Source organism: Phascolarctos cinereus, unplaced genomic scaffold (genome assembly GCF_003287225.1).
Source record: "Phascolarctos cinereus isolate Bilbo 61053 unplaced genomic scaffold, phaCin_HiC Scaffold_726;HRSCAF=1367, whole genome shotgun sequence".
NCBI lineage: Eukaryota > Metazoa > Chordata > Mammalia > Diprotodontia > Phascolarctidae > Phascolarctos > Phascolarctos cinereus.
In genome coordinates this window covers 128,863,571-128,885,077 of record NW_027556098.1, presented here as the reverse complement: position 1 = coordinate 128,885,077, position 21,507 = coordinate 128,863,571, and the positions used below count along the sequence as shown (strand labels likewise).

The following is a 21,507-nucleotide window of genomic DNA, read 5'->3' as shown; positions in this document are numbered from 1 at the left end:
GACCTTAACTCCTTGTGGGTGGTTCCCATGGGAACCTGGGAATGTGGGTGACTGAGAGGTTCTGGCTATAGGTAGAGGTTTATGTCAGCATCCCTTCCACATTGTCATATTATGGGCAGATGGGAAAGAAAGTTGAATGTGGGTGGGAGCAGGAGAGAGTTGGGGAAAAAGCAGGAGAAACAGAAAGAAAAAGAAGCAGCCATCAGTGAGTATGAGTGGATTCAACACAAATTTAAGCAATAGCACAGACTTTTTGTGGACTTCCCTGAGGAATTTTTGAAGTCTATTCATGAAACTGAATTGTGATCACTTTTAATCATAGGGGAATTTAGTATTCAGAAAAGCTGGTACAGGGGCAACAACTTTTTTTAGATAAACAAATGAGATAAATAAGTTTAAAAAAAACTTTAAACTTTGATGTTTCCTTAAAATAAACCGGGGAAAGAAAACAGTGAAGGGAATTCCAGGCTGCCCTAGGCCCTGGCCCCCACCCTATCTCTCAACCTCAGGGAACTTAAGAGAGAATAGGAACAAGACCCTGGTCTGGGTGGTTTGAAAGGACTTAGAAAAAAAAGTTAGAGAGAGTTGAGATTACTGCCACATGTCTTTTAAAATAAGTTTGCTGATAGTAATGGTTTCTCTTTTTGAAGCTGTAACGTCAAGTGACCCTTAGACAAATTGAGATTTAAGTATTTTGAGTACTGATTCTAAAACCAGATTTCATTTGGTATGAAATATGTCCTGAAGCTAAATAGCTAAATCAGAATGTGTTCTTAAGTGTGTCCCTCTAATAAGATAATTATGGTAGGTTAGAACCCAAAAACAAACAAACAACCCCCCCCATTGACACTTTATATTTTTGCCAGAGGATTAGCTGAAAATTGTAGTGCCTATGATGTGCTTGAAATAAATAGGCTTTGTAAAGAACAATAGTAAATAATTGAAATTATTACTATATTCCCAGGGAACAACTTTTTTTTAAACAAAGTTTTCTTAAGTACCTGCTAGGTGCCAGGCACCATGCTAAGTGCTAGGGTTACAAAGAAAGACAAAAATAGTCCTTGCTCTCAAGGAGTTCACGATACAATAGAGACATAGAAATAAGTTTGTGAAAACCTTGTCAATGATTGAACTATATGTGGAAGCCAGACTTAAGGAGGTGAGTTAATTGACTTCCCCACTAGCACTATGCCTGCATTCTCTAAAATGTGCCCTCAAGTGAACGGAAATGACTGCTTATGGTAAATTATATTTAAATAATTTTTATTTGAAGAAACAAAACATGCACTCTTAGTTTCTATCTTACCTGACAAGTACCTTAAAGTAAGGGTAAAAAGCAAACAAACTTAGATACCATTCTTCTCTTGACCGTAACTGTTGATAGTGTTTCTACTCCCTATATGGCATCGCATTTCCTGCCTCCAGGCTTTTGCATGCTCCCTCCCCCCATGTCTAGAATACATTCACCCTTCTCCTCAGCCTCTTAAAGTCCCTAGCTTCCTTCACATCATAGTTCAAGTATGACCTTTTACACTAAACTTTTCCTGATTTCCCCTACCCTACTGTTAGTTTTTTCTTCCTCTTAAAGTAATTTCATATAAACTTTGTTTATTACTCACCTCTATATATATGGTATTCTTCAAGTAGCATGTAAGCTCCTCAAGGGGAGAGGCTATTTAATTTTTAGTCCTTGTTGCTCCAACTCTTAGTACAATGACTTAAATATAATACTACCTAATCAATATTTATTCAATTTAATTGGACAGTGTTTAACATTTTTATTTGTTCCTTCTTTATGCACAGTCCCAGTTTTTCATGAGCTTATCTTTAGCTTCTTACAAACTCATTCTTAGCTTCCTGTTATGGTATAACTTGGGTGAGATCAAGTCGGACAGCCTGGGTAAGAATTCAGGTGGTAGAAAGGGAACTGAATCTGCAGTCAGTTCAAATCCCAGCCCTACCATTGCTACATTTGGCAACTCATTAAACCTCATCTGTATATTGGCCAGGGAGGTGTTAGATTAGGAGAGTTATGAGGTCTTTTTCAACTATAAATCTATTATTCTGATTGGGGAAACAAATAGAAGATTGTTATAGATGGCAGTTCACAAGTTCAGAATTCTATAAGCAAGCCAGAATCAGGACATCCCTGAAACGTAAGAGTAATAATGGGAGTATCCTCAAATTTGCTTTGCCTGGTGGGTTATAAAGTATGTAAGCAGATAGTCCCTAACTAGTTCTAACCCATCAAATAGAACTTCAAAAGCTTCTTTCTGGCCATTCATGACTTATGGGGTGGTCCTGTGTAAAGATGAAGGTCTTCGAATTAATTTTCAATGGAGCCAGGAGAACTGATGGCTCAGAAGTCTTGGGGCTAGAACAGAGTGGGTACGAAAATGAATTACTATCCCTTTGTTACTTTTTATCCTTTTGGTTGTAAGGATGCAGGACTCCCTTGAGCTTCCTCCCCATAGCCAAGTTAGGGAAGAGACACTGTCCTGTCTGTCACTTAGCCAATGGTGATTTTGAGCACATGACCATGCCTGTCTTTTTGTGTTTGTTTCCCTGGGCAGGTGGCCAAGCAGAAACCTAGTGATGGGCATGTTCAGGAAGCAACCTGATGAGTTTGGGATCTTATCAAGGGTTCTATCAATGGTAAGATCTAGGTGGCAACAGTGGCAATGTCCACCAGAAACTTTTGTGGCCAATGGCAGCAGAAGTACCTGCAGTGGATGTGGAAAGACAGTTACCTGAGGATGGTTTCAATGATAGGGAGCAGGATCTTTTGTGGTGGAAAGAAGCTACATCTGTGGATTCAAGAAAGTCATGAATCCTGAGGGACAGCAGAGTGGCTCATCTGGTAGAGATATGGACCTCAAGTCAAGATCCTCTGATCTAGTACTCCCTTTTCATTTTACAAATGACAAAAATGAGGGCCAAAGAAGTTAGCCAGCTTTTCAAATATAAGAGTTAGTGGTAGAGCAGGGAATGGATGGAGTATTTATCCACAGGTAGGCAGTTAGTGCAGTATATAGAGTATTGGGCTGGGAGTCAAAAAGATCTCAGTTAAACTCTAGACTCAGACTTTTACTAGATGTGTTACCCCAGGTAAGTCACTCAACCTCAGTTTTCTCATTGTAAAATGGGTATAGCACAGACTTCACATAGAAGTTGTGAGGATCAAAGCAGATAATATTATAATTGCTTTGTACATAGTAGGTGCTTAAGGAATTCTTGGGGGGTTTTTTCCCTTCCTACAGAGATAAGATGTAACCTGTGTGGCACTGAGCATATCAATTAACCTCCTTGTGCCTTGACTTCTTTATCTGTAAAGTATGAGGAATGAGCAGTTTCTTCCAGCTCTAGATCTATGATCTTAAGTGCTTTAACATATGGAGATGAATAATATGCGCGAATGGAGCTAAGGAAATGGGTTATAGAAGGCCCAGTTCTTAGGTTCTGTGTGCACTTGGGGAAAGTTTATTTGCTGTGCTCAGTGGTAGCTGTATCTTTCTGATTCTTGTCTGTTTACTTGGCTTCTGGCTCACTTGCCTTGACCCTTTCTTACTTTTCATGTACGCCTTCATTCTGTCTTAGCCTCCCCTTATTTTTTTTCCTTTTATCTTTCCTTGCATTTTTATGTATCAGTGAGTGGGGCTGAGTGGGAAGGGTTGAGAAGAGATGGATGGGATTAAAAGAAGGGTGGGGGGAAGAGATAGAGAGACAGACACAAAGATAGAGACAGAAAGACACTGACCCAGAGATGGAGAGAGAAAGATAGAGATAACCCCTTCCCTCACTTCCAGGCTTCACATCTTATTAATCTTTATTCTTTCTCTCTTAATGCTTCCTCCATGCTTAAGGCAGTATCTACAGAATAAATGCTCCATAAATGTTTTTAATTGAATTAAATTAAATTAAAGAATGACTTTCTCTCTACTGTATAACACCTAGTGGTTTTCTAAAGGAGACAGGCCTTTTTATTTCCAAATTGTTTCAAAAAATTTTCAAATACTAGCTTGGCATAGGGGTAAGAGGACTGGATTATTCAAAAGTTTTGTTGTCCTTCAGTTGTGTCCAACTCTTTATGATCCCATTTGGAGTTTTCTTGGCAAGGATACTGGAATAGTTTGACTTTTCCTTCATAAGGTCATTTTGCAGGTGAGGTAACTGAGGTAAACTGGGGTTAAGTGACTTACCTACTGTCACACAGTGTCTGAGGTCACATTTGAACTCAGGTCTTTCTGACTCTAAGCCTGGCACTCTACCCACTGTCCCAGCTATCTGCCCCTTCAGTCAGAAGGCCAAGTTCAAATTCTGAGTTTGCCATTCACTTTCTTTGTGATTTTGGACAAATGGCTTAACTTCTGCAGGCCCCAGTTTTCCTTGTCTGTAAAACGATGGGTTAGATATCCACTAAGGATATCTAAATTTATGATCAGTACCTGACTCATGGTCTTCCTTTCTAATCCTTGTCCTCATTCTTAGAGGCATTAAGAGTCAGATAGTTGACCCTTTGAAGTCCCTGGCCTTCTTTCATCAACTTCCTCAGCTACTGTGACCTTTATCTTTATTCTGCCTGGAGTTGTAACCGGGGTAGGGTGGCCAGAGTTTTGTCTTAAGTAACTGAAATTTCATGCTGGCAGCACCTGTTCTGCTTCAACAAGTAGAAACAACTGAGGTGTGGCACCTAGTTAACAATTAGTTAAAATTAGAATAGTATTAATTATTAATTAACATGAGTAGTTGAAATAGGAATAAGCAGATGGTGGACTTCCTGCCCTCTCTAGCTTGGGTGCTTTCTCTTATCTTCCACATTGGAAGTCTCCCCAGCAGTGACCTCAAAGTGTCACGAGGTCTCTCTCTGTCCCATCATAGGCCCCAAGATGTCTCCTGCCACAGGGCTTTGGAATTTCAGTAAATGCATGCTGATTCAATTTCTTTGCAAAAAGGAGAGCTTTATAATGGGTCTGTTAAGGAGCCATAGCCAAGTTTTTCGGGGGTTTATGTGTAATCTCAATGGTGGATATCCAAGAGTACCATCATTATTCCTCTCAAGCTAGCCCTCAGAAAGAGAGTCATGGAGATTATGGGAGTGACCCTGCAGATCACTTGGAATATGCCAGTGGAATGAAAATTCTTGAGGAATATGACTGTTTGTTTAATTATTTGGATCCCTCGTGTCTAGCAGAGTTTCTTGTCTAAAGCAGATGCTTAGTAAATGTTTGTTGAATTGAGTTGAATTGAATTCCTTTTCCCAAATAAGTCACATGTCAGATTGTTACATTTCTTGGAGGTTTGCTGGCACCCTGAGCTGCCTTTTCCCTGGAAATTTAATTTTTTGATGAAAACAAAGGGGGAAATCACAAATGAAACCATAAATCAAAATTACAACTCCTTCGTTGAGTGACACATTTTTGCTACTAATTTCCACAAAACTCTTGGCGAGACTACTGAGAAGGCCATATGTAAAGGCATCAGGTTTTAGCCCCTGAAAATGAACATTTCGTCTTTTATAACCTGACCCAAAGCAGAGCCTTAGGGAGACAATAACTCTCTGGATGACTGCACCACAGGCTGGTGTAGATCATGGAAAAAGCCTCTCGGGACAGCAAATTGTTTTAGAGAAAATAAGAGAAGCTCAGAAACCACCACCATTTCCTGAATAATGCATTTTGATTTTCACTTTCCAGCCAGGATCAGGAAACGTAGGACTCTTCAGATAGAGTATGCAAGAGGTTAGAGGCAATAATCAAACTCGCCTGAACCAAAAATGAACCCTGAGACAGCAAGCGGCTCTCACAGGCTGCAGCTGCTTGCCACTGCCTATTAGGAACCTTTTCTGCGGGAATTACCAGAAGCGGGTTTGAAAATTGTTATTGAATGGCAAACCACAGAAATGGAAAAAGGATGTAATCATTGGGCTAGGCAGTTGAGCTTAATTAATTTTTTTCAGAAAGTGCTTGGAGATGGGTGTGATTTGTTTGGTGAAGATGATAATGATGATGACTTTTACAAAATAAAATAAAATATGTGGCACTCCTAACAGAAATAACAGTATGTCTGGGGTCTTTTGGGTCATGTGTTTGAATTGGAGAAGTAAAACAATCTCTGCCTTAGGAAGCTTTGATAACCTAGTATGGACTCCTAATTTGATGAATAGTGGTCTCCCCCCCTTCCTACGGAACTTCTTTTTACCTGGTTAAAGAGAACTGGCTTTGAGGTCACATGACCTAGGTTTGAATTCCAATTCTGCTAATAATAATATTAATATCTAACATTTATATAGCACCCACTGTGTGCCAAGCACTTTATAATTATTATTTCATTTGATCCTCACAACACTTCTGTGAGGTAGGTGCTATTATCCCCACTTTACAGGGAAGGAAACTGAGGCAGAGGTTAAGTTATTTGACCATAGTTACACAGCTAGAAAGTGTCTGAAGATAGATTTGAACTCAGGTCTTCCTGACTCTAAGCCAGGTACTCTATCTTCTATATCACCTAATTATCTCTAATTAATCACTATGTGATTTAGAGGAAGTCACTTCTCTCTGGGCCTCAGTTTCTGCACCTGTAAAGTAAGGCAATTGGCCCAGAGAACCTATAAGCTCCCTTCTAATATTCTATGGTCTTTCAAACTTGACTTTTCCCCCACTTAATGTGGTTGACTGCTGCAACAGGGCAGACCTCCAGATGCTGCAGCATGAATGTACGTGACTCATGTCTCTCTGTATTATGGGATAACATTGACAGGGCCTGATTACAATCTAGGCTCTCCTTGGTTTTACTGTAAAATAAGATTCTCCTACCTTTCAAACTTGGTTAGTTTGATTTCTATCACTGTAGCTCTTACAGTTTTAGCGGAGATGTTATATAATTGGACTTCTCACAATCATTAAAGAAAGACTGATTTGATTATGCTAAGATGAATTCTATGTCTTCCAAATATATGGAGTTTTAGGCTTTTAGATTTTGAATGGACTTTAGGGATCACCTCTTTCTAACCCTTCCTTCATGGATGATAAGATTTGGACACAAAGAAGTAAGTGATTTTACTCAAGGTCATACTGGTGAGAGCTAGGCTCCAAGGTCTTTATAGGCCTCAATTCTCTGCAGAATTTGAAAGGTTCCAGTAATAGGCTTTCACAGTGAGCTTTCTGATTACACCAGATTTGCTGTTGGGTGTAATTTTTTTTAAAGCGTTCAACAAGTTCATACCTAGAAATGGAGGAGGATTATGGGTATGGAATACTGTGTACATGCCATATATTCTTGATGTATTAGTTGGTTTTACATAATTATTCTTCCCTTGTTACAAGAGAAAACTCACTGGAATGAGGGATATATGTGGAAATGCCTGAAGCAAAAAAAAATTATCAAATTAAAAATAAAAATTTGGAGACAAGATTTGTGATTTGATTGGTATAAGTAGCTCCCTGTCTGGAAATTCCCTTCACCAATGCAGTTTGGTGCCTGCTCTGCAACCTTGAGAAGTGAAATGGTTTGCCTAAGGTCAGATAGTTTGTGTCAGAGGCAAGACTTAAACCATAATATCTCTCAAAAAAATAAAATTTAATTTTTTTTTTTAAATTAAAAACATTGGGGCAGCTAGGTGGCACAATGGATAGAGCACCAGCCCTGGATTCAGGAGGACCCAAATTCAAATCCAGCCTCAGACACATAGCACTTACTAGCTGTGTGACTCCGAGCAAGTCACTTAACCCCATTGCCTAGGCAAAAATAAATAAATAAATACATTAAAAACATGGTTAAATAATAGAAGCAAACACTGAGACAAATTATTTCATCACAGAGGACTACAGTTTCCCTATCCATAAAATTACAGAATCATGCTAGGTTTTTTCTTAGATCTATGCAGACTCCCACCATCTATAGATAGCTCTTTCTAATTAAAGTAATCTTAATACCCAACTCTCCACCTCAAACTACAGGTGAAATTTATAAAAATTAGGTCCATCAGGTTTTCAAGAAAACAATTGTATTCAAATATCAATTAAATCTTCTTTAGTTAGAATCATATATATTTGCTTCTGGAAAGACATTGAAAGATCTTGGAGTCCAACTCCCTCATTTTACTGATTGAAACTTGCCCAGGGTCATTATGAGACTAAATAGCAGAGCTGGGATTTGAACCAGAACTGTCTGCTACAAATTCAGCCATGCCCTTCATTGTGTTGTAGCATCACCCCAGCTGTGCCACCATGGGTGCCATATACATCGGGAAGCTGAGTAAGGGAACCACTCACTAAAAATTGTCTCCCAAATCACAAGAGTGAATGGCTTTTTTTGTAAGATGTTGATCTCAACATAGGGCAGCTAGGTGGTAGGATAGTGCATAGAGCACTGGGCCTGTAGGCAGGAAGACTCATCTCTCTGAGTTCGAATCTGGCCTCAGATATTCACTAGCTGTGTGACCCTGGGCAATTTCACTTAACCCTATTTACCTCTGTTTCCTCATCTGTAAAATGAAAGAATTGGATGAGATATTAAAAGCAGTGAGCATTTCTGTAAGTCTTTAAGGTTTGCAAAGCACTTTACACATGGTATCTCATTTGATCCTCACAACAACCCTTTGAGGAAGGTGCTATCATCATCTCTGTTGTATATTTGGGGAAACTAAGGCACAGGGAGTTTAAAGGATGTCCTCAGGGCCACAGGGCTAGTAAGTAGTGTCTGAGGCAGGATTCAACCTTGGGGATTCTTGACTTTAGCTCCCAAGCTCTAGCCAATGTACCACCCAGCTGCCCAAGGAACTCTAAGTCCTGGGAAAGATTCAGAAGAGCTGCCCCGAAACATGCTGTTTGCACACTGTCATAAGACCTGACATTTTTTTAAAAGGTACATTCTCCTAACAATCAAAGCTATCTCAAATTGGAATGGGCCTCTCCATTTGAAAGTGAGTTCTCCATTATTGCAGCTATATTCAAGCAGAGGCAGGTTGATGTTGAAGGGATGTTGCAGAGAGATACATACATAAGGAGTTTGGACCACATGACCTTTAATGTCCCTTCCAACTATAAGAGTCTATGACCAGATACCTGCCTTTTTTGCTCTGATTATGTTCAGGTTGGAGGCAGATAGGTGGCATAGTGGATAGAGCATCAGATTTGGAGACAGGAAGATGCAAGTTCAAATCTCACTTCCAACACTCACAAGCTGTGTGACTTTCAGAAAATCCCTTAACTTCTCTCACCTTGGTTTCTCCAACTGTAGAGTAGGGATGATAATAATACCTACCTACCTCACAAAGTTGTTGTAAGGGTCAAATGAGATAAAATATGTGGAGTTCTTTGCAAAATTTAAAGTGCTTTATAAATGATAGCAATTATTAAGTACATAATGAACTTCTACTCAAAGAAAATTTATATTTTAATCCATTTAAGGATTAAAAAGAATAATACCAACTAGTCAACTCACATTTCTATAGGCTTTAAAGCTTTACAAAGAGTTTGCCTCACAATCCTGTGCAGTAAGTTGTTTGTCTTTTAGAAGAGGACCAATGACATCATGGAGTAATGTCTTGACTTGTGCTTGCATTGGATTTAAGTGAGGCAGAGTTCCACAAAATCATCAGCCTCACTTTCTCTTCTAGAGTACTAGATGTTGAGTGGCAGGACAAAAGTCAAGATGAATAGTGATGGCATAGGAGGCAGTGGATGACCTTGGCATCTTTCATGTCTGACCAAGCTGTAAGCACCCTGCAGCACCTGCTTCAGCCACCTTCATAGCTATTGGAACAAATTGTTCTCATCCACCCATTCCTTTGGGTGAAGTTTTCACATTCTTGGGGTAGACATCTCCCTAGTTCATCAATGGTTCTGAGGCCTGTCAGTTAAACCAACCTAGTTTAGCTTATCTGCCAAGATGGTTTACCATGATGTGGCCACTGCACATGCTACAGCTTTTTGAAGCCACAGGTGAGAGTGGGTGAAAGGTGGGCACCCAAGGTGGATGAGCAGCCCCGAAAAGGGCTCAGCAAACCCTCACACTAGAGGTGCTGGTCCTCCTTAAACACCCTAGACACAAGTAGTGGAGGTTTCATTACCTACATTTTACAAATGTGGAAACTAAGGCTCAGATTAAGTGACCTGCTTAGGGTTGGTAAGTGACAAATATGGGGCCTGAATCTCATCCCAGCTCTAACATTATGTTATGCCTGAATCCATCTGTTGTCTCTATAGTGCCAGGCTGAATAATGAAAGCAATTAATCTGCACTGTTAAAAAAAAATCTCCAGGAAAGCTAATCTTTCTTGAAATACCATCTACGAAATAATATTTAGGATTATAGACTTAGAATTTGAAGGGACATCTGAGATCACCTAATCCAACTCCATCAATTTGCATGAGAAAAAAAAGATGCAGAGAGATGAAACTACCTGTTCAATTTAGGGCTCAGCCAGGAGGGCTACGACTTGAATCCAGGTGCTATATCTCCAAATTCGGCATGCTTTTTACACTGCCTACTTTGTCTCTCACTCCCCATATGTCATCTGATGAAGGTGCTTCATCTAAAAAAGAAATCTATGATAAAGACAGGCAGCAGACACCAAGAAAGGGATAGGAAGAGCCTAGCCTAAACAGGGAAAGAGGGAAGACGAATGGCAGGAAGCACAGGCAGAAGGAACCTTGGAAGAGAGAAGCACAGTATAGGTAAAAGGAGTAGAAAGGATTGGTAGGCGGAGGGTGGGAAAATCCAGAGATGTGAAAAAGAAGATTCAAAAAATTAGGAGAAAAATTAACCAGCCCTAAAATTAAAGATTGAGAGAGGGAACTGAGATTGTCTCAGGTTCTCGTGCTCTTAGTCATCACTTTCTCCTTTGGTTTTCATAGAGTAATTTGTGTATATCTCTTCTTTGTCCTCCCTCCATCCCTCTCCCTGCCAGTTAGATTGGAAACTCCTTGAAGGCAAGGACATTTTTTTTATATTTGCTTATCCAATGCCTATCTCTGTGCCACATTCTTCCAAATCCCCTTTTTCTTTCTCTTCAAAAAACAAAATAAGGGAAGCAATTAATGCGTATGAAGTGTGTAGGAGCAGACATGGTATGCATTGGAAACAAAGATCTCTTTCCCAGAATGCTGTGGGCTTAATGCACCATGCAGAGTTTGGGAAGTGGCTGGGAGACAGGATGGCATGGAGGGAAATGCCATTAGGAAGAAGAGGGAATAAAAGAAACTGTGTGTGCACTGTGAGGGGGCAGGGAAAAGGAAGTGCCACGGAGCTACAGGATTTCAAGTGGTGGCATGAGCAGCAGTAGCAGCAGAAAATGGAAACTAGAAAGATCATTGATGCTACATAGCTAGTCCCTGAGAGAGAATAATGGCAGCACCAGCATTGGCGGCAAAAGATACTTGCCATGGGACCAGTGATCACAATACACTCAGACTACTGTGATCTCACCTACACTTTCCCTATGAGGGGATGAGTTTTCAGATACTGAGACCAAACCAGCCTGGGAGCATTAGGGGTAAGAAACAACATTCATACATGTCTTCTCCTCCCTCTTCGGGCCTGGACTATTGTCACGGTCTGCCGTTTGGTCCCCCTGCCTCAAATCTCTCCTTCCACTGCATTCTATCTTCCACTTAATTGTCAAATTGATCTTCCTCAAGTACATCTGACTCTGAGCCTTCCAGGGGCCTCTCCCTCCCCCCATCCTCTCCCTACACACACACCCATTGAATAAATCTCCAGTGTCTCCCTAATGCCTTCAGGATCACATATAACATCTTCTTTGTGGCATTCAAAGCCCTTAATAACTTGCACCTCTACCTTTCCAGTCTTCTTATACCTTACCACCACCACCACAACCCATACATACTCTGTGACCCAGTAACATTGGCCTTCTTGCTGTTTTTCAAACAAAACACTCCTGTATCCTAAATCTAGCTATTTTCACTGGCTATCTCCCATTCTTGGAATTGTCTCTTTCCTCATCTCTGCCTCCTGACTTTTCTGGTTTCCTTGAAAACTCAGCCAAAGTCCCATCTTCTGCAAGAAGTTTTTTACTAGTCCTCATTAATCTTAGTGCCTTTCCACAGAGATTATCTCTAATTTATCCTGCATAGAACTTGTTTATACATAGCTGTTAGCAGGGTGTCTCTCTCATTAGACTATGAGCCCCTTGAGAGTAGATTTTTTTTCTTGCCTTTCTTTGTAACCCCAGCTCTTAACACAGTGACTGACACATAGTAGATGTTTAATACTTATTGACTTCTCTTGAATTGTTGAACAGAGCACAGAGAGAAAAGTTCCTTTGCAAGTATTTGCATTACTACTAGGCCCTCTTCACCAGCATCATCATTTGTCCAGAGATGGGAAAAGAGCACTTGTTTTGCTGAGCACATTTGTGTTCTTGAAAAGAGTACAAATCCTCAGGCAAGATTTGAAAACTGCACCTCTAACCCTGCCTCTCGGGTCTGAAAAGATTGCACTTTGCAATTTAGTTTTGGTTTAGAGTTGTGACTTCATCAGTGAAGAATTCCCAGTATGGAACCCCACCCCACTTCACCAATGCATTGTAGAGAAGAACACTGAATTTGGAGTCAGAGGACCTGGGGTAGAATATGACCCCTGCTGCCTACTCCCTGTAAGACCTTGCACAACACATTTAACTTCCCTGGGCCTCAATTTCCTCATCCTGCAAGTGAGTGAGTAGAACTGGATAGCATCTAAGGTGCTTCCTCTGATGTAAATAGGCAACTTGTCTGCCAACTGCCTAGCAGCAACGAGAAGTTTCTAGAGTGTCAGAGATAATACTCAAATGTGTGCTATACCATACTGTTACTTTATACATGTAATTTATTATTAAATAAACCCTTATATGTCCTGGAAATGAGGGCAACTAGGAGGCACAGTGAATAGAGTGCAGGGCCTGGAGTCAGGAAGACTTCTCTTCATCGGTTCAAAACTAGCTTCAGACACTTATTTACTAGCCATGTGACCTTGCACAAATCACTTAACCCTGTTTGCCTCAGTTTCCTCATCTGTAAAGTGAGCTAGAGAAAGGAAATGGCAAACTACTCCTGTATCTTTGCCTAGAAAACCCCAAATACGGTCACGAAGCATCAGACACAACCGAAAAATGACTAAACAGTGAAAAGTCCCAGAGACCAGAATTTTCTGGCATTATAAATAGGCGTGTTTATAAGAAGCCATATTTTAAAACGTTGCTTGTTGCAGTTGTCTGCTCATTGCACTCTAGACAGCTGCTTTCCTTGCCTATCCCCAGTCTGACTCTATCTCTATCTAACTATAAAAACAATGACCGTATTTCCTAGGTGGAGGACAATGGTCCCTCCCCACCCCCTTTCTCAGTGTAGGAATGAAAGGTAAACATATGTGTCTAATCCTTAACCATAATTTTTATTACTGAGACCCAAAACTCTCCAGTGGAGGAGAGAGAAGCATAGTGTAGCTACACGTTCTGCATAAGCAAGAATATATTTATCTTAGCCAGGCACCAGGAATGCAAGGACAAAGGATAATGTGGTCTCTAGGCAAAGCTCCATTAAGAAGCCATTATTTTCAGATTCCAGTTTCTTGAACTAAAAGCTACCTTTGTGCTATTCAAACCAAGGAAGCTTACTGTCCTGTTAGGTTGCTTTATTCTCAGAGGCATTTTTTATGCTTGCCATTATTCTCCAGTGAGAAGTGTTAATTAGGACAGAGAGAAAACAGGGAGACTTGAATATTCTTTGTTCTAAGGAGGTTTCCATTAATCTCAGGTGAGAGCTTCCACCTCTCTTTGCAGCTTTGCATCTCCCTTTATAAGATCCGCTCAGTAATCGGACTAAGGAGGAAAAACCCAGTTGCCCCATATCATTGCTTTGCCATGGCACCCAACCCTCAGGCCGTGAGTCCACCTTTCCCTCCTCCTCCAGCCTTGTATCTCCTGTTGCTCCTTCACTTTGTTGTTCTGTCCTACCTAAAAGATGCAGAATACAGAGTTGTCTATAGAGACAGCCTGCTTTGTACCACATGAGATTTGATTCAACACTGTCATATCTCATTCTATAATTATTCATAAGATCATCAATTGTTGAGTTAAAAGTGACCACACCGTCCTACTCCATATATTTTTAAAAACTATGCTTTTTAAATGCCATAGTCATCATCTGCTAAATGCCCCCCAAAAAAGAAAAAAGTTAAGCAAAGTTGGCCAACAAAATAAGTATATCTGATATCATAAGCAGCATTCTACACCCACAGTCTTTTCCCTATCTACTGAGAGGGGGAATTTATAGGATCATAGGATAAAGAGCTAAAATGGACCTCAGAGGCCATCTAGTGTATTCGGTCATACATTTTTGAGGACCAAGACTGGTCACTGCAATTAACCTGAGTTCAGCTGCCTCTAAGCGTTGTTTTCTTTTATTGTAGTTGATGATCATATTATTTTCCTGGTTCTGCTTATTTTACCCCATGGAAGTTCATATAATTCTTCCTATGTTTTCCTGAATTCCTCATTTTTATCATTTCTTAAAGTACAATAGTATTTTATCACCTTTATATGTCACTTTATTGGACATTGCCCAATTTGTAAGTACCTGCTTTGTTTCCAAATTATTGCTGCATTAAAAAGTATGGTCATAATTTTTTTTTGGTGGGGGAGGGTTAGACTCATGATTTCACTAGTAATTCCTATTAGTATGCATCAGTATCCATCTACTAATAAAAATCAGTAATTCATTTGTAAATTGTCATAAAGAATTTCCTAGGATACCAACAGTTTAACTGACTTGCCCCTGATCACACACAGTTAGTATGTGTCAGAGGCAGGACTTAAATCCAGGTCTTAACTCCAAGGTCACCCCTTTATCTACTGAACCACACTACTACAAGTATTTTGGTATATATTGGGACCTTTCTTTCTGCCTTTATCATCCTTGGGCCAGCCACATCAAATTAATGATTCTGGAATGTTATAACTACTAATTATGGATTTTTATACCTCTTCCCCAGGTGCCTTCTCAACCTAGTGATGTTTCTACCACTGTAATTCCTTCTTCTGTTCCTGCTCAAAACATCCATTTGAGGAATTGCCCAAAGGAGCCATGCTCATCTCTAATCTCTGGACTTTTATACCTTGGCCCCCACTGGGTACTTTCTCCTTCTCCCTTCAGCTCTCTTTTCTGTGCTGTCTTCATCCATTAGAATATAAACTCCTTGAAGGAGTCTCTTTTTGCTTATATTTGTATTTCCAGTACTTAGCACAGTGTCTGGCACATATCGAGTGTTTAACACATGTTCCTTCTATCTATATATCCATCCATCTAATCTATTCATCTAACCATCGACCTATCCACCTATTCATCTAGCTAGCTATTCATCTTTCTATTTATCATCTGTCTATCTATCTACCTATCTATCCATCTAGCTAGCTGGCTACCTATCAAGAGCAAAGAAGAGATCTGGACCAGGGTCCTTGGTGCTCTTTCCAGGGCACTGTATTGCATTGTTTCATGTTTTAGTCATAGCTCCCCACTTACACTATAATCTTCATATCAGAATTGGTCATTGTGAATCTGGTGAAGTCTATCCTCCTAAGCTTCTGTGTGTGTGTGTCCCCTTTTTTTCCCTTTTCTGAGTATCTCTTCTCATCCTTCCCCTTCAACTACATGAGACTTCACATTCTTTTCTTGAGACTCCTCAGTGAAAATCTCAGAGGAATGAATCTGATATTAGTCATTTATAACTTCATGTGAAAATGAGTAGCTTTGCTTTCTCTCCTCAGTAAGACATACTAAACCTTATATCTGAAGAAAAAAAGAAAGGCCTCTTTTTCCTTCATAAAATAATTTCAAGCACAATGAAAACTTCCGGCAAAGTTTTTTTTGGACAAGGAACCCTTTGCTTATGTCCTACCAAATCACACCAGTTTGGGCAATTATTGTTTCTGTTTGCTCACAAGGAAAAGACATGGTAAGGAAAATTCATGGGACGGAAGAGGTCACATGCTGAAAAGAGCACTGAATCTAGAATCTGATGAGCTAGGTTTGAATGCCTCTTCTGCCTCTTACTTCCTTTATGACTTTGGATGAATTTCTTAATCTCCCTGGATTTTAGTTTCCTCTTTTGTGTAGTGAGGGGTTTGGACTAGATGACTTCCCTTCAAGCTCCAAATTGACAATTCTACAAAACTCTATGTCTACTGTTAACCGAAGTAGGTAGTACAACTAAGTGGTAAAGGTAGAAAGGTAGCAGCAGCTATTATCAATAATTCCAATGAGATCATCAGCTCCTCCCTCATGCTGGGACTGCTCATAGGTAGCAAAGTATTGAGGTGTTTAACAGATGCTGGTTGAATTAAGTAAAAGTAGGGGAAGTGAGGCTTTCACTTCTGGTATTTAAAGGCTAGTCCAATCACACTGTCTTTTTAAATGGGATAATGCTTAGGGCAAGGAGAAATAAGGAAAAGGGTGAGACAATGGCTTTGGGAGTAGAGAGTCCTTGGGTGACTTTCACCATATGCCTGTGGGTGGGTTTCCCCTTTGCTGGAAGTATTTCCTTAAGAGTGTTGTGTGTTGGGCCATGTTGAGCTATGGAAAATTTTGGGTGGGGAACACCAAAGAAACTCAGCTGTGATGGGCCTCTTTGGCAAAATCAGTCTGCTTCCTCGACAATACCTTTTGAAACATTCCCAATCCCTTAGGGGTCAAGCCAGGCAGCCAGTCAGCAAAGGACTGTAATAGCTGGTGAGCTTTATATCCTCTCCTCAGAAAATCACTGGAAAATTTAAGAATGAAAGGGGTAAGCTACCATACCTTTCAGGATTCTTGCCCTACTTAGGACTCTGGGAGTACAGAGGTAAGTAGATCAGTTTCCCCAGATTCCATCTTCTACTGACCTCCAACTCATTGCAGACTTTGGGAATGGCTAGGGAGATCAGGGAACTAGTTCCATAATCCAAAGGCCTCTCTATCAGCAGTATATAAACTCACTGAAGGCAGGGACTATTATTGTAGTAAACAAACAAATATAAAGCATTTTGTAAACCTTTAAATACTCTATAAAGGCTAGCTATAGTCCTATGTTTGTTTCTCTAGCACCTAGGACAGTGCCTTGCACATTTTTACACCTTCCCTCTCAAATCACCCCTCCCTCCCTTTTTGGTCAGGACCTTCCAATTCATTGGTATAGGGATCTCCTAGGGAGAAATTTGTGGATCAGTTAGTTCATTCGTATGCAACTCTTTGGGACCCCATTTGGGGTTTTCTTGGCAAAGATACTGGAATGGTTTGTCATTTCCTTCTCCATCTGATTTTGTAGATAAGGAATTGAGGCATACAGGGTCAAGTGACTTGCCCAGGGTCACACAGCTAGTAGGATTCTGAGGACAGATTTGAACTCAGGAAGATGAGTCTGCCTACTTCCAGACCCAAAATTCTATCCATTGCACCACCCAGTGGCCTCACTAGAAAGAAACCTCTTATTAATGCAAAACCACAACTGTTCTACAACTTACAGTCTTCAAGAGTCTGGGATGTTGAGAGATTGAAGGACTTGCTCAGGGTCATGTCATAGGTATATATGACCATGTTACTGTGTTGAAAAAAACTAGGTGGCATACAGTGTTAAATGTGTAGTCAGGAAGACCCAAGTTTTAATCCTGCCTCAGTTACTTCCCCTTTGAATAACTACCCTGTGCTAGTGAATTAACCTCCCTGAACTTCAATTTCCTCATCTGTAAAAATGACCTAAAAAATAATAGCAACTACCTCACAGAGTTACGGTGAGGTTCAAATCACATAACATGCAAACTTAGAGCACTGCATTAATGCTGCCTATTACTATCTTTATGTCTCAGAAGTGGGTCCCACACCCAGGTCTCATGACTCTGAGGCCAGGCCTGTGTCCAATATGCCATATAGGCTATCAGACAGAAGACATTTCATAAATGCTTGTTGGATTTAATTAATTCTCATGCAGGGCAACAGCATCCCTATTCCACACATAATAACAGCTGGCATTTATGTATCACTTTTAGGATTGCAAGGCACTTTCCACATATTACATCATTTTGACAGTATATTTAAAGTATGGCTCCCAGAGAAAGAAACAGAAGGAGAGAAGCTCAGATAGATTCCCATTAGGATTCTAGGCATTAGCTGAGAGTAGATAATAATAAATGTAATAGTAATAGCTGACATTTATATAGTGTTTACTATAGCAGACTCTGTGCTAAGTGCTTTTTACAATTACCTCATTTGATCTTTACAACAACCCTGGAGGATAAATACTATTATTATCCTCATATTATACATGAGGAAACTGAGGCAAACAAAGGTTAAGTGATTTGCCCCAGGTCCCACAGCTGTTAAGTGTTTGAGACTGGATTTGAACTCAGGTCTTCCTGACTCCAGGACCAGATATGATAAAGGGCCATAATGAGGGATTATAGATTTATGCACCACATCTTGTACACTAAGATAAGATGTCATCCCCAGCTCCTTTTAGGGCTCAAGACAGTTAAGAAAAAAAGATGTCATACTGCCTAGGGTGCATTTATAAACCTCATTACCCTCCCAAGAGGCAAAACAGACTAAAATTATAATTGAGTTCAGAAAAAAAATTATATACTCAATTTGATGTGTTATTGAACACCAATTTTTTTTTTGCTTAGAAATATGTATTCCATAATGTATTACTAAGGGAATTAGTATGTTTTGGGAACATCTTTTGTCTGTAAGTTTAACCACAAGGAGATGAAGAGTGATCACCTTCTAAATTTACCTGGATGCCCCTATCAGATATCATAAGGTGGTAGGCCATGGAGTTGATGCAGTGTGACACTTCTAATGTTCTGGCTACCCAGACTTTTCTATATTTCTCCCCTAGTAAAACTCCCACCCTGTGTATTTCATTTTCTTGGTGCCCAAACTGACAACTCCGTAGTCTGATCAACTAATCCATACCCATATGTTATATGTAAATGTCCTAGAGTCCTCTTTCTTTTCCCCATTTATGCCCATACTTTATAAAAGGGGTTCTTTTGGTGATTATGTTCCCATTCTTGACCCAGATCCCAGCATAACTGGTATAATTTAATCTATTGTCAATCTACAAGCAATCAAATGGCCAAGAGTTTTCCTACCCATATCTTAAGCTTTGGGTTCTCCTGACTAGCTCCTGGTTTCCTGACTGCTGGCCTCCAAATTCTGATATCATTCATATTTATTCTCATATTCTCTCTCTCTCTCTCTCTCTCTCTCTCTCTCTCTCTCTCTCTCTCTCTCTCTCTCTCTCTCTCTCTCTCTCCATATCATATAAACATATATGTAAATCTATATTTGCTGTTTAGTCATGTCAGTCATGTCCTTCTCTTCATGATAATGGAGTGCTTTGCCATTTCCTTTACCAGTTTATTTTATAGATGACAAAACTGAAGCAAAAAGGGTTAAGTGACTTGCCCAGGGTCACCCAGCCAGTAAGTGTCTGAGGCTAGATTTCAACTAATGACTTTATGACTCCAGGGGCTGAGCTCTATCACTGAACCATTTAGTTGGAACACACACACACACCCCACACACATGTATATGTATATATGTAGAGAGGGAGGGGGAGGGAGAGAGGGAAGGAGAGAGAGATCTGTTTATCTTACCTTGACATGCCTTATATCTTGGTATCTGTTCCTTTGTCTATTCACTTGGCTTTGGTATTCCACTTTACTCCTTTGGCAATGGATTTATATGAAGAATCATAGGATTTTGAGTTTAAATAGTTGAAAACATTCTATAATTAATGGGTGAATTATCAGTGCTTAAAACATACACAACACTTTCTAGTTCCAATTCACATGGAGATTTAGTGAATCTATTTCTGTGCATGCATAATAGATATGCCTTCCCCCTTTTTAGAGGGTGCACAGGTATCCTCTGAATGTTACTTGTTGATTTACCTTGAAGTCATGAAAAAAAAACCTTTTTGGTGGTTGCTGAAGTGGAGCTGAGTGTGCATTCGGGTTATTAAGTGTCTGAGGTTGGATTTCAATGCAGGTCCTCCTGATGATAGGGCCGGTGCTCTCTTCACTGAGCCCCTAGCTGTCCCTCAAGTGTATATCTTTATCTCCTTCCCAGTGGCTTTCTAGTGAGAAGGTTTTCTGAGAATACCCATCGGAGAGAAACTTCAGGCTCTGTCTCAAGCCCCTGCATGCCATTTGTCTGTGAATACAAGATACCTATCTTTGTTTTGTCTCTTTTGTGTTTATTCTTTAGAGTTCATAGATGAACGAGTACCTTGAGATGGAAGGTGTCCAACAATTGGTGAGACTGAGAGATCCATCAAAGCTATTTGAGGTACCACCAACAAATGGAGTCCAGGAGCTACTGGAAGCAGTAGCAGTAATCTAGTGAGGAACCAGCCCAGTAGTGGATTGCTGTAATAGCTGAGGCATTTGCTCTCACAAGGATGGATTGATCCAGTCCCACTGAACATGAAAGAGTTATCGAGCAGCCTTTCCATACTCAGAAGTGGACTTAGTGAGGTCTCCAAGAAGGAATAAAGTGATTCCCAGGGAAAGGAGGTGCTCCTCTACTGCATATGTTCCCTGGTGGGTAACTCAGTACTTTAGCACTTAAACCCACTCTCCCCAAGGAGGAATGCACCATCCTGGTTTGGGAAAAATTCTTTTTTTGTGTTTCTATTCTTGTTATACATTCTTAGTAAATACTCTTTTATAAAATTTAATTGATATAAACTGCTTGATAAATATTGGGGCAAGCACACCAGATGGAACAATGGTAATAGAATTCCCCCAAACCTCTGTTACTCTTAGAATCTGGATTGGAGGAGCAGTTAGTTACTCTATGGGGATCCAATCAGCAGCTGGTGGGAATGGGAGTTGGGACAGTGAAGCTAGGGGGGATGTTAAGCATAGATAAGGAATGATTTTTCAGTTACCAATGTAGCTGGCACTGACCTGATGAATCCTGGCATTCCTATTGTCTTGGGCAGCTGGCTAATAAATTCTTCCTTCCCATCACATCTCCAAAGAGATCTACAAGAATTTTCTTTGTTTTCTAATCATTAATGACTTGAATGGTTACAAATTTCTGGTCAGAGCTTATGTTGGGAGAGCACCATGACTTGCCAGTCAGGGAAGTTGGGAGAGCCATATGAGAACTGATGTAGCTCTTCAAATCATCAGATAGGTGGGTGGTTATAACAAAGGGAAGAAAAAAAAAACATGAAAGTAGAATGAGACCCAATTGTTTCAGCTGCATTGGGAATTCCCCTGCTACATTGTGTACATAGCCAACAGCTGTGCAGGGATTAATTCCAGGGCTCAGAGCACCTGGAAGAAGTAGAAAGTTAAGCCCTCCCACCTTCCCTAAGGGGGCAGAGTTGGTTCTCTTACTGGGTCTCTGAACAGGTCTCATGTGGGTCTCTGAAGCTTCCTTCTCACAAGGAAATAAACCCCAAGTGAAAATGAGAGGGAAAGAAAATCTCTTTTTCTTATCCCTGAAATAAAAATCCTTTT

At 40.2% G+C, this 21,507-nt stretch overlaps 1 long non-coding RNA gene across 1 annotated transcript; it reads left to right on the top strand.

The window, feature by feature from the left end:
* Window positions 1-105: 105 nt before the first annotated feature.
* LOC110208227 (uncharacterized) lies at window positions 106-20,626 on the top strand. Its single transcript, XR_002324430.2, has 3 exons — window positions 106-205; window positions 2,574-2,655; window positions 20,243-20,626. It is a non-coding gene; the product is annotated as an uncharacterized LOC110208227 (long non-coding RNA).
* Window positions 20,627-21,507: the final 881 nt, after the last annotated feature.